This window comes from Melanerpes formicivorus, unplaced genomic scaffold (genome assembly GCF_026170545.1).
Source record: "Melanerpes formicivorus ecotype bairdi unplaced genomic scaffold, bMelFor1.0.p_v2 SCAF_179, whole genome shotgun sequence".
Taxonomy (NCBI): domain Eukaryota; kingdom Metazoa; phylum Chordata; class Aves; order Piciformes; family Picidae; genus Melanerpes; species Melanerpes formicivorus.
Genome location: NW_027142531.1, coordinates 520818 through 531204, shown reverse-complemented (window position 1 = coordinate 531204; position 10387 = coordinate 520818).

The following is a 10387-nucleotide window of genomic DNA, read 5'->3' as shown; positions in this document are numbered from 1 at the left end:
GGAAGGCTCTTGATTTCCTCCTGATACCTCTCGTTTGGTTACCGGGAGTCAGGTCTCTCCTCCACATCCTCCTTCCCCAAACCTTTTGAGCGTTTTTGTTCATTTTTGGGGTGTAGTCAAGCCGGAGAAAGCCCAAGGCCAAGCCCGCCGGATGCCACCGCCGGGTGCAGGTGTGCCCACACGACCTCAGCGTGCCCCCAGCCCCAGCGCACCCCCCCAGTCCCTTGAAGCCCGCCAGCTGCCCAGGCTGGTGGGAACACAGCACACCAAAGAGCCAGGATTCCTGCAAGCCAAAGATGTCTCGAACCTGCCCTCCCCTCCCCGTCACCGCCGGAGGGGCGGCTGCGTGGCCGCGGGGGACCCCCACGACCTCCGGGCCCTCCTCTCTCCGCCTGGACACCACTCGCCGTGTCCGGCCCCCGCCGAGGGCTCCCTCCCGGGGTGGTCCTCTGGAGACCCTTGAGACTTTTTTTTTTATGTACCTCTTGATCGAAACCAAAGAAACGTTTTCTGCACCTACTTCTGCAACGAACTGCTCGGCCGCGGGGCGCCCCGGGGGGAGCAAACACACCGCGCTCGGGCGCAGCTCCCCGCAGGGCTCTTGGGAAGCAGACCTCAAAGAAAGGGTTGAGGAGAAGGAAAACCAAGCGAAGCCAGGCAGGTCGCTGCTTCATTTCGCCACCTCAGTCCTCCTCCAGTCGAAGATTGTCTTTAATTTGTGCCTATGCAGTTTTCTTTCCAAGAACAAGGAACAGAGCAACCAAAACCTCAGCAGCTACAATACCAAAGATGAAGATTCTCACTACTTGTGTTCGGTTTGTTGTCTCCTCTGGCACCACCTTGACCTCCCCACAGGTAACCTCTTCAGTTTCTTCGTGCAACCAAAGAGGGGGGGTGGGAGGTGGGGTGCTGTGTCTGTTCCCCTCGGGCTCCCTGCCCGACTCGAGTGCGAGGTGCTGGGAGGCTGTGCCGGTTGGGCTCCTCCCCGCAGAGCCCCCCAGGGGTACCCTGTGTTTCTGGGCAGAGTTGGGCTCCTGGCTGGCTGGAGCCACCTGCTGGACGTGGCTGGACGTGTTGAGCCGCCTGCAGCCTTCCTCCTCCTCCTCCTCCTCCCCAGGGATACATCCTGCAGGCTGCAGGGCTGGCTTGGTGTCACTGTCAGCGCTGAGCACCACCACAGCCTGGCTGGCTGGGAGCAGGCCCCCACCTGAACCAGGGCTGTCACAGAGGGTGATCAAAGTCACCATGCTCCAAGTCAGACCTGCCTCCAGAGCGACCCTCAGAGCTGGAGCAGGCTGGCTTCACTCTGCTCCATCTCCACCCTCAGGCCAGGGGCTTCTGGCTTTGCTGCCCAGGCATTTCCCAGTGCCTGCACCTGCAGGAGGCCTGGGCAGGAAGGGCTGCAGGGCAGCAAAGCCCAGGAGCCTCCCACCTAGGCTGGCAGCACAGCTCTGCAAAGCAAAGCAGCCTGCAGCAAGGCTTCCCAGACAGCCCAGGCATGACCTGGGCAGGATCCAAAGCAGCCTCAGAGCAAGACACAACACAAAGCTGCCAAAGAGTGGTTCAGGTGTGGGCTGATGAGCAGTGTCTGTGAGCTCAGAGCAAGGCCTGGCTGAGCTGGTGCGGTCGTGCTGAAGCTTCACCTTCATTCCCATCCAGGAGGGGCCACCCAAAGCCACCTCTCCAGGTGCATTCTGAGGGTGGCACTGCCCCCAGGGCAAATGTCTCGCTCTGAACGTGCCTCAGGAGGTGCTGGTGTCCCCAGGCTCCATCCCATGGTGCTGCAGGGGATGCCAGGCCACCAGAGGAAGCCCCAGCCGTGCTTCCTCCCCTCACTGCAGCCACAGGGCAGAGAAGTCTCTCCTTTAGGAGGAGGAACAAGTCCTAGGCACTCTCTGGGGCGTGTGCCAGGCAGCTGGTGGCCACCACCTGGGGTACCTCACACCCATGACCTCCTTGTACCACCAGCCTCAGAGGCAGAAGGGAGCTTGCCCTGGGCTTGTCCTGAGGCCTGTGAGGGCACAGCTGGGGTCCTCACTTCTGTGCAGAGCTGCCCCCAGGACCCTAAACCAGAGTCACTTCAGTGAGCCCCTGGGGAGGGTGGGTGGCTGTGCTGAGCACACAGCTGAGGCTTCTCTGCACTGGGGCCTGCACAGGTGGCAGTGCCCACGGTCATCCCCTCAGCATCCACATTCCTCTGGCCAGCCCTGCATCATCCCCAGCCCTGTGTGCCACCTGCCTGTCCCTGCCAGCTCCTGGGCAGGAGCTCTGGGAGGAGGAGCGTCCCACGGGGGGCTGTGTCTGTGGGGCCAGGTGTGAGCTGGATCCTGCCCACGCTGGAAGGCCTGGAGATGCCTCCCCTGGGTGCCAGGTGTTGGTGACCCTGCAGAGCCGTGTGATGGAACTTGGCCCTTCTGCCTACCCCGACACAATGGGCGGAGTGCACGGAGGGCACCTCCTGTGCCAGGCGCTGGGGTCAGCCCGGCGGGCACAGCCCAGGCGAACCCAGCTCTCCAGAGCCTTGGAACTGCTTCCTCAGCCAGGAAGGAACAAAGAATGTGCTTTGCTGACTTCGGTTCAATAGCTTTACTCTGGATCTCTCTTACCTGAAGCTGAAGCCAAAGACCTGAGAAGGACTAAACCAGCAAGCCCTGCCCGGAGGGAGCAGGGATCTCCTCCTCTCCCCAAGGCCTGGCAGAGTGTGCCAGCTCTGCCCAGGCCCCAGGGCTCCTCTTGCTTGTCCCAGTGCCCGAGGGTTTGAAGGCGTGGGGAAACTTTCTACCTGGCCTCCTTTCTACTTGTTAAGGGGAATGTTTAGTGTCTGAGGGGGTTTTGCTTCAGAGAGGCAAAGCTGAAACTGGTTTGATTTTTGCCCAGCCACACGTGGGGGCTGACCCAAGACCTTACCTATGGCTAATGGGATTTATTTAACCTAGCCTTAGTGCAGGGCCCCAAATCTCTGCCCAGCCTGAGCCCCACTGAGCTGGAAGCCGCAGTGGGAGCTGTGCCTGCAGGCAGCCTGAGGGCCAGGCTCCAGTGTTAGCTGTTTGGAACTATTTATTTCAGGCCTGACGGCCTGGGCTTCATTTGGCTTATTTATTCCCTTCCCGAGATCCCAGGCCTGTGCTGGGAAACCACACTTGAAAGCTGGGATTGCTCCAGAGAGCAGCCAGCTCCTGCTCCAGGCAGCCAGGGGTCTCCTTCCCCTGCCCTCTTTTAATTCATGTTAATTGCCTAAGTTATTTAAGTTAAGCTCTTCCCCGCTGCCGCGGGAGGGGAAAGCCTGCATCACCTGACTTATTTATTTAACTTATTCAGCAGCACCTGAGGACGCCCTGGGATAGCTGGGGGTCAATTATTTATGGTTCTTATTTATTGTGGTGATGATGGTAAAGGCAAGGGGTCATTCCTTGCCCTGGGGATGGCCTCTGGAGCACTGCAGCTGACCTTCTGCACGGACAAGAGGGCCACTGTGGAGGACGAGCAGTGGATGCTCAGCCCTCAACCTCTGCACCTGGGAGGCTCTGCCTGAGCTTGGTGGCTTCTTGAAAACCTAAGCTGGGGAAAACAAAACAAAACAAAAGCAAAACCAAAACCAAACCAAACCAAACCAAACCAAACCAAAACAAATCAAACCAAAACAAAACAAATCAAACCAAACCAAACCAAACCAAACCAAACCAAAACAAACCAAACAAAACCAAAACAAAACAAATCAAACCAAAACAAACAAACCCAAAATGCCAAGAAAAAAAAACACCAAAAAACAAAGAGAGGGGAACCCTTAAACTAGCTGCTTCCAAGAATGAACTTCTGTGTGTGTAAAAACCAAACCAAACCAAACTAAAAAGAGAAGGGGGGAAAGAAAGAAAGAAAAAAAGAAAGAAAGAAAGAAAGAAAAAGAACCAAAAAAAAAAAGGGAAAAAAAAAAAGAGGAAAAAAATGAAAGAAAAAAAAGAGGAAAAAAATGAAAGAAAAAAAAAAGGCAAAAAAAAAAAGGCAAAAAAAGGCAAAAAGCAAGCAAGAGAAACCCTTTGTCTCGGTAGTGAGAACCAAAGAGGCTACCTCACTGACTGTTTCCATTTGTAACGTTTCTCGTGTTGATGATACCAAAGATACCAAAGATTCCTCCCCCCGCGCGGTCCGCAGCCTGCCTGTGCTCCCCTCCCCTCCCCTCCCCTCCCCGCTGCGCTCTCCCCACGCTCCCCCCGCAGCCCCACAACCGCCTCCCGGGGAAGACGCCCGGCCCGGGGTCACCCTTGGCCGTCTTTCCCTGGTGCCTTCCTGCCAGCGCCGGGAAGGCTGAAAGCATCTCACGCCCCCAGCCCCGATGCCAGCGGACGGAGCGGTTGCGACGGCCTGGTGCTGAACCCGGGCGTCGGCCAGCGGCTCCCTGGGGACGGGGATCGGCAGAAGCCCTGCGGTGCCGCTTGTGGCCGGGCGGCAGGACTCAGCGGCAGGAACCGTGGCTCCCAAGCCGTCCCGGCAGGAGGCTGAAGGCAAGGGGGCTTGCTCCTCGATTGGGCCACCCGGGCACCAGGAGCGTGCCCTGCGCTGCGGGGCACGGCAGGAGCCGAGGCTGCTCCCTCCGTGCGGGTGTTGTTTGCAATTAGTTTGCCCACGAAAACCAATTAATTCTGCCTCTCAAGTCAGCAATGAGGAGCGGCCACATTAAGCCCCATTAAGGATCATGTTCCTAAGTGATTACTCCCAAGCTGGTTGGGTGCTCCAGGGGAATTAGCGGTGCCCTTTGGCACTGGTTTCTCCGAGCCTGTTTTGCCCTGGCTTGTGAGCCAGCCGCACTGCTGGGCACTGCTGCCTGCTGCTCCCTCCGCTCTGCACCTTCCCACAGCCCTGCCCAGAGCCAGCCCCCAGGGCCTGCCCGCAGCAGAGCCTGCTGTGTGGTTCCCACACCAAGCAGGTGAGCACAGGCTGGGAGGTGGCTTCAAAACAGAACAAAAAGCTCCTTCAGACCCAGCTAGGCCAAAGGCTGCGCTTAGAAGCTGCTTTCTAAGCCTCTGGGTACAAACACCTTGGGTTTGTGCCAGCTGAGGCAGCTCAGCCCAGCTCAGCTTCTTCTGCGCTGGTGAGACCCTGTGTTGGTGCAGGGCCCAAGGAGCCACCTCCCAAGGTGGGAAGGGGGCCACAAGCTACAGCAGAGGCTTGACCCTGTCCCCAGCAGAGCCGCCTGAGCAGCGCCTTTGGGCGTGCCCGCAGTGCCCGCAGCAGCTCCGCACCAACGCTCCGCACCAACGCTCCGCTGGCTGAAGCGCTGCCCCCTGCTCCCGGCCGGCTTCCAGCCGTGCTGGAGGAGGCAGGGCGCGGGGAGGTGCTGCTCGTCTCTCTGTCTCCCTTCCACGAAAAGCTATAATGATTCTCAGGATGCCTTCTGGGCGCGGAGGAGCCCACCCGCCCCCGCGCTGGGCGACCCCTCCCCGCCGTGCCCCGGGGGGCAGCCGGACACAGAACCGCCCCCCGGAGCTGGCAGGGTCCTCTGCAGCAGTCGCCGTCCTCACCTGCCTCCTGCTTCACTTGCGCCGTGGGACACGACCACGGGACGAGTGCCTTGCTTGAACCAAAGCAACGACTTTGCCAGTCCAGACCTCGCTGTGCTTTTTTATTCTTCCTGTGAATACCTCAGCTTCGACCGGGCCGCCGAGACGGCCCTGGGGGGCTTCTTGTACTGTGCTGCTCGGCCGTGCAGCCTGCAAAGGACTGAACTCCTGACAATACCAAAGGCTCCTCTCCTCCTCCTCTTCCTCCTTCTCTTCCTCCTCCTCCTTCTCCTTCTTACTCTCTTCCTCCTCTTTCCTTTTCTTCTTCTCCCTCTCCTCCTCTTTCTCCTGCTCCTTCATTTCTCCTCCTGCTCCTTGATTTCTCCTTGTATTCCTCCTCCATCTCCTTTTCCTTTTCCTCTCCTTCTCCTGTCTCATGCGTCCTTCTCCTGTTCCTCTTTCTCCCCCTCCTTCTCAATTTTTTCCTTCTCCCTCTCCTTTTTCCTTCTTTTCCTCCTGTTTCATTTTTTTCTTCTCCTCCTCCTCCTGTCTCCTTCCCCTTCCCATCTTCTTCTTCTGCTTTTCTCCTTCTCCCTCTTTCTCCTCCTGTGTCTTTCTCCTTCTCCCTCTCCTCCTATCTCCTTTGCTTCTTCTTCTCTTCCTGCTCCTTTGTTCCATCTTCTCTTTCTCCCTCTCTTCTCTATCTCCTCCTTTCTCCTTTCTCCTTTGATTTACCTTCTCCTATTTATCTCCCCCTGCCGTCCTGCCCTCTCCCCTGGTTCCAAAGCTTTACCACCGCTGCGGGCACGCTGGCAGCGCAGACCGTGCACCCCTCCCCGAGTTTCTCAGATATACCTCATAGAGAGTAGTTGTTTAGAGTAATGTTACCCTAGGCTATGTAAGAAACGGCTCCCTGGCTCCTTTTGCTGACTGTGACTCCAACCAGAAGCAGCTCTCCGGGGCTCCGGCGGTGCTTTGGTGCCAGCTGGACACGGTGCGCTCGCGTCGCTCCTTCCTCCCCCGGGGCTTTGCGTTCTGTGCTGTGCGCTGGGGGAGAGCTGCAGAACGAGCCCGAAGTTTACAGTTCCCTATTTTGCTGAAGAAACAATCTGTGCTCATTTGTCCCGTGGAAAACCAAAAGAAAAAGGGAAAAAAAAGGGGAAAAAAAGGAGAAAAAAAAAAAAAGGAAAAAAGAGAAAAAGCAAAAAAAAAAAGAAAGAGCGAAATCCCCTCCCTGGCTGATCCTCTCCATTCGTGCCCCGTGCTCTGCCCAGCTCATCGTGTGCCAGTGTGGTGTTACCAGTCAGCTACCAGTGTAATGCATGAGGCGAGACCTTGGCAGGGGCCGCGGCGTGGGCCTGCGGGGCTCCTCCCTCGGGCTGGGCTCGGGCTGGGGGTCGGTGCTGCACGGGGCCTGGGGTCTGCCAGCGGCGGGCAGCAGGAGCTGGGCAAGCAGGCGCGGCTCTGCCCCGTGCCAGCCAGCTCTGGTGCCCGTGGCGGAGCACGTCCGGCCCCAGTCAGACCACGGTGTGAGCTGGGGCGAGGCTGGAGCTGCTCTGCCCAGCCCGAGTGGCAGGCGGGCAGCCAGCTGGGTGCTTTCCCAGGGACAGGAGTTCCTTTGGCTTTATGGCAGCCCCTGGCACTGGGGTGCGGCCCTCTGCCTCCTGCCCAGGCCCCACGTGCCACGGCGAGGTGGGCTGTGGGCAGGGTGCAGATGGGGTTGGAGCCACATCTGGGTGCTGGTGCAAGTGGTGCAGGCAGCACCCCTGTGGCTCCTGCCTGGGCACCCAGACAGTTGCCCAGCAGTGCTGGCAGCCCCTTGCTCACCACCCTCCAGCCACCCAGGTTTGGATTATTCCTAGATTCATGGAATGGGTTGGGCAGGGACACCTCCCACCAGCCCAGGTTGCTCAAGGCCTCATCCAGCCTGGCCTTGAACACCTCCAGGGAGGGGACATCCACAGCCTCCCTGGGCAGCCTGTGCCAGTGTCTCCCCACCATCCCTGTGCAGAATTTCTTCCTCATACCCAGTCTAATCTTCACCCCCTTGGGCTCTCCCTTGTGCCTGGCAGCCCCTCTGCCACTGGTGTGTGGCAACTGATTGCCTTTGCTATCAGCACCCAGCCCCAGCTTCCTGCTGGGACATAAAGCCAAAGAACTGCTGCCCACGCTCTGCTGCAGGGGGCAGCGGGAGGGCAGGGGTCCTGGTCCCCTCCCTGGGCCCCTGGGGTGGGGTGTGGGCAGCCTGTCTGTCCCGCAGGCTCTGCTGGAGCCACGCTGCCAGCCAGACTCCCTGCGGGCTCTGCGCTGTGCTCTGGTGACGTCCTGCCCTCCTTCACCTGCCCAAGCCCGTGCGGGGGCCAGGCCGGGAGGCAGCTTGGTCGCCGATCCTGCTTGTAGGACAGTCGATGACTGTAGCAGAGCTCAACCCCCCCGAGGCTTTCGAGGTTCTCCCGCAATAAGCAGAGCCGAGCCCTGTCCCACGCCGAGCCCTGTCCCACGCCGAGCCCAGCCGCCGCTCCTCCGCCCTCAGGCGAGGCCCCGGGGGGTGACAACGGCAAAGGGACCCTGCCGCGGGCAGCAGCGGGGGGCCCGGCTCGCTCCGAGTTGCCAAGGTACTTGTGTGATGAAATTCAAGGTCTATTTTATTAGCCTGTGGTTTTCTGTCCTTTTTTACCTCCGTGGAAGGTGACGACGTCCAGCGGCGTGCGAGCCGCCCTGCAGCCAGCCGGGGTAGCTCCGGATGAATGTTATTTTATCATTAAAGGGTTTTTACTCACTGAGTTGTGCCAATAGATGTCCTTTCTCTTCATGACAAGTGTGACCTTGCTTCCCACCTTTTCTTTCGAGCTCTTGATGTAAAGCCCACTCCCCCCCCCCCCCCCCAAGCCCCCAACCCCCTCCCGCCTTTTGATTTGCCAAAGTTCAATAAAGGAGGAAAACAAAAGCTTCTGCTTCTTGTGTGCCGGTGAAAGCTTCCCCTGCCTGCCCCGGGGGCCACAGCCCGGGCCTGCTCCTCAGGGCCACCCTAGGGTTCTGCAGGGCAAAGCCCTGTCTCAGCCTGGCTCCTCTGAGGAGCCTCCTGCCCGCCAGCCGCAGTCACTGTCCTTGCTCCCAGGGCAAGCCAGCTGAGGCAGGGAGCAGCAGGAGCAGCCTCAGCCTCTTCACCCTCTCCTTTCTGCCTCGGCTTCTGCTGTTCCCAGCCCAGCAGTTGGTGCCGGTGGTGGTGGCTCCCTGTCTGCTCTGCAGCGCTGACTGGCTGCTGAGGAAGTCGCTTGGCAGGGAGAGAAGGCAGCAGGTGGTACAGGGGGGGCACCACCCGAGCAGGGGGCCTGGCACAGCTCCACCCCCTGAAGGAAGGCAGGAGGCTGCTGGGGCTGGCAGCTCCTGGCAGGTTTTCCTCCACTCTTTCATTTTACTCCAGCTGTGGGCAAGGCTCCGAGCCCAGCACAAGCATACCAAACACCAAAGGACGCGAGCAGGGGAAGCCCTTCCCCGTGTTTTGGAAACAGAAGGTCCCTGGAACAGGTCCTGTCCTCCTGTAACCTTTTGGCAGCCCCTTCCCCTCCTCTCCCCCCCCGGAGCCCAGCGTTAGCCACCTTGGCACACGCGGGCAGAGCCCTGGGGCGGGAGCGGGCAGCTGCTGGGGGAGCTCGGAGCCTCCTGGCGCCCCAGGGCTGGGCAGCGCAGCGGGCACCGCAGCGGGCAGCGCAGTGGGCAGCGCAGCGGGCACCTCAGCAGGCACCGCAGCAGGCAGCGCAGCGGGCACCGCAGCGGGCAGCGCAGCAGGCACTGCAGCGGGCACCTCAGCAGGCAGCGCAGCGGGCAGCGCAGCAGGCACCGCAGCGGGCACCGCAGCGGGCACCTCAGCGGGCAGTGCAGCGGGCACCTCAGCAGGCAGCGCAGCAGGCAGCGCAGCGGGCACCGCAGCAGGCAGCGCAGCAGGCAGTGCAGCGGGCAGCGCAGCGGGCACCGCAGCGGGCAGCGCAGCGGGCAGCGCAGCGGGCACCGCAGCAGGCAGCGCAGCGGGCAGCGCAGCGGGCACCGCAACAGGCACCACAGCAGGCACCGCAGCGGGCAGCGCAGCAGGCAGCGCAGCAGGCAGCGCAGCGGGCAGCGCAGCGGGCAGCGCAGCGGGCACCGCAGCGGGCAGCTCAGCGGGCAGCGCAGCGGGCAGCGCAGCAGGCAGCGCAGCAGGCAGCGCAGCAGGCAGCGCAGCAGGCACCGCAGCGGGCAGTGCAGCGGGCACCGCAGCGGGCAGCGCAGCAGGCAGCGCAGCAGGCAGCGCAGCGGGCACCGCAGCGGGCAGCGCAGCAGGCTCTAAGGCAGCGGCGCCGCCGGAAACGCACCGAGAGCTTCATTATCTCGCCGCTAACCTTAGCCCCGGCTTTAACCCCGAGGTTAATGAAGTCACAGCCGAATTCCTCCCGCTGCTCGTGCCCTGCAGCCCCCTCCCGACCCCCAGCCAGACCCTGCCCTCAATTAAATCTACGCCGCTCCGTTTAGCCGCCGAGCGGCTGCCAGCCGGAGCTGCCTCCTCGGCGCTCTGTGGCAGAGCCCCACACGCCGCTCCTCAGGGCTCCTTCCCACCTCCACCTCCCGATGGGGGGCGGCTGGGGAGGGCTTCGAGCCCCCCAGGCACCCTACTGCAACCCAGGCACGGGGGCTGAGCGACTCTGAGCACCCTGGCGATGCAGCCCTGCGCAGGACTGAGCTCCCGAGAGCACCAAGGGCTCCCCGGGCAGGGCTCCAGCCCTGCCGCGGGCAGCAGAGCCGGAGGAGGCAGCGTGAGGAGCGGGGAGCGAGTGCCAGCAGGGTGGCTGCCGGCCACAGCGAGGAGCAGGAGGGCAGCTGAGCCCTGGGCTCTGCTTGCTTGCAGCCAGCCCTGGGCA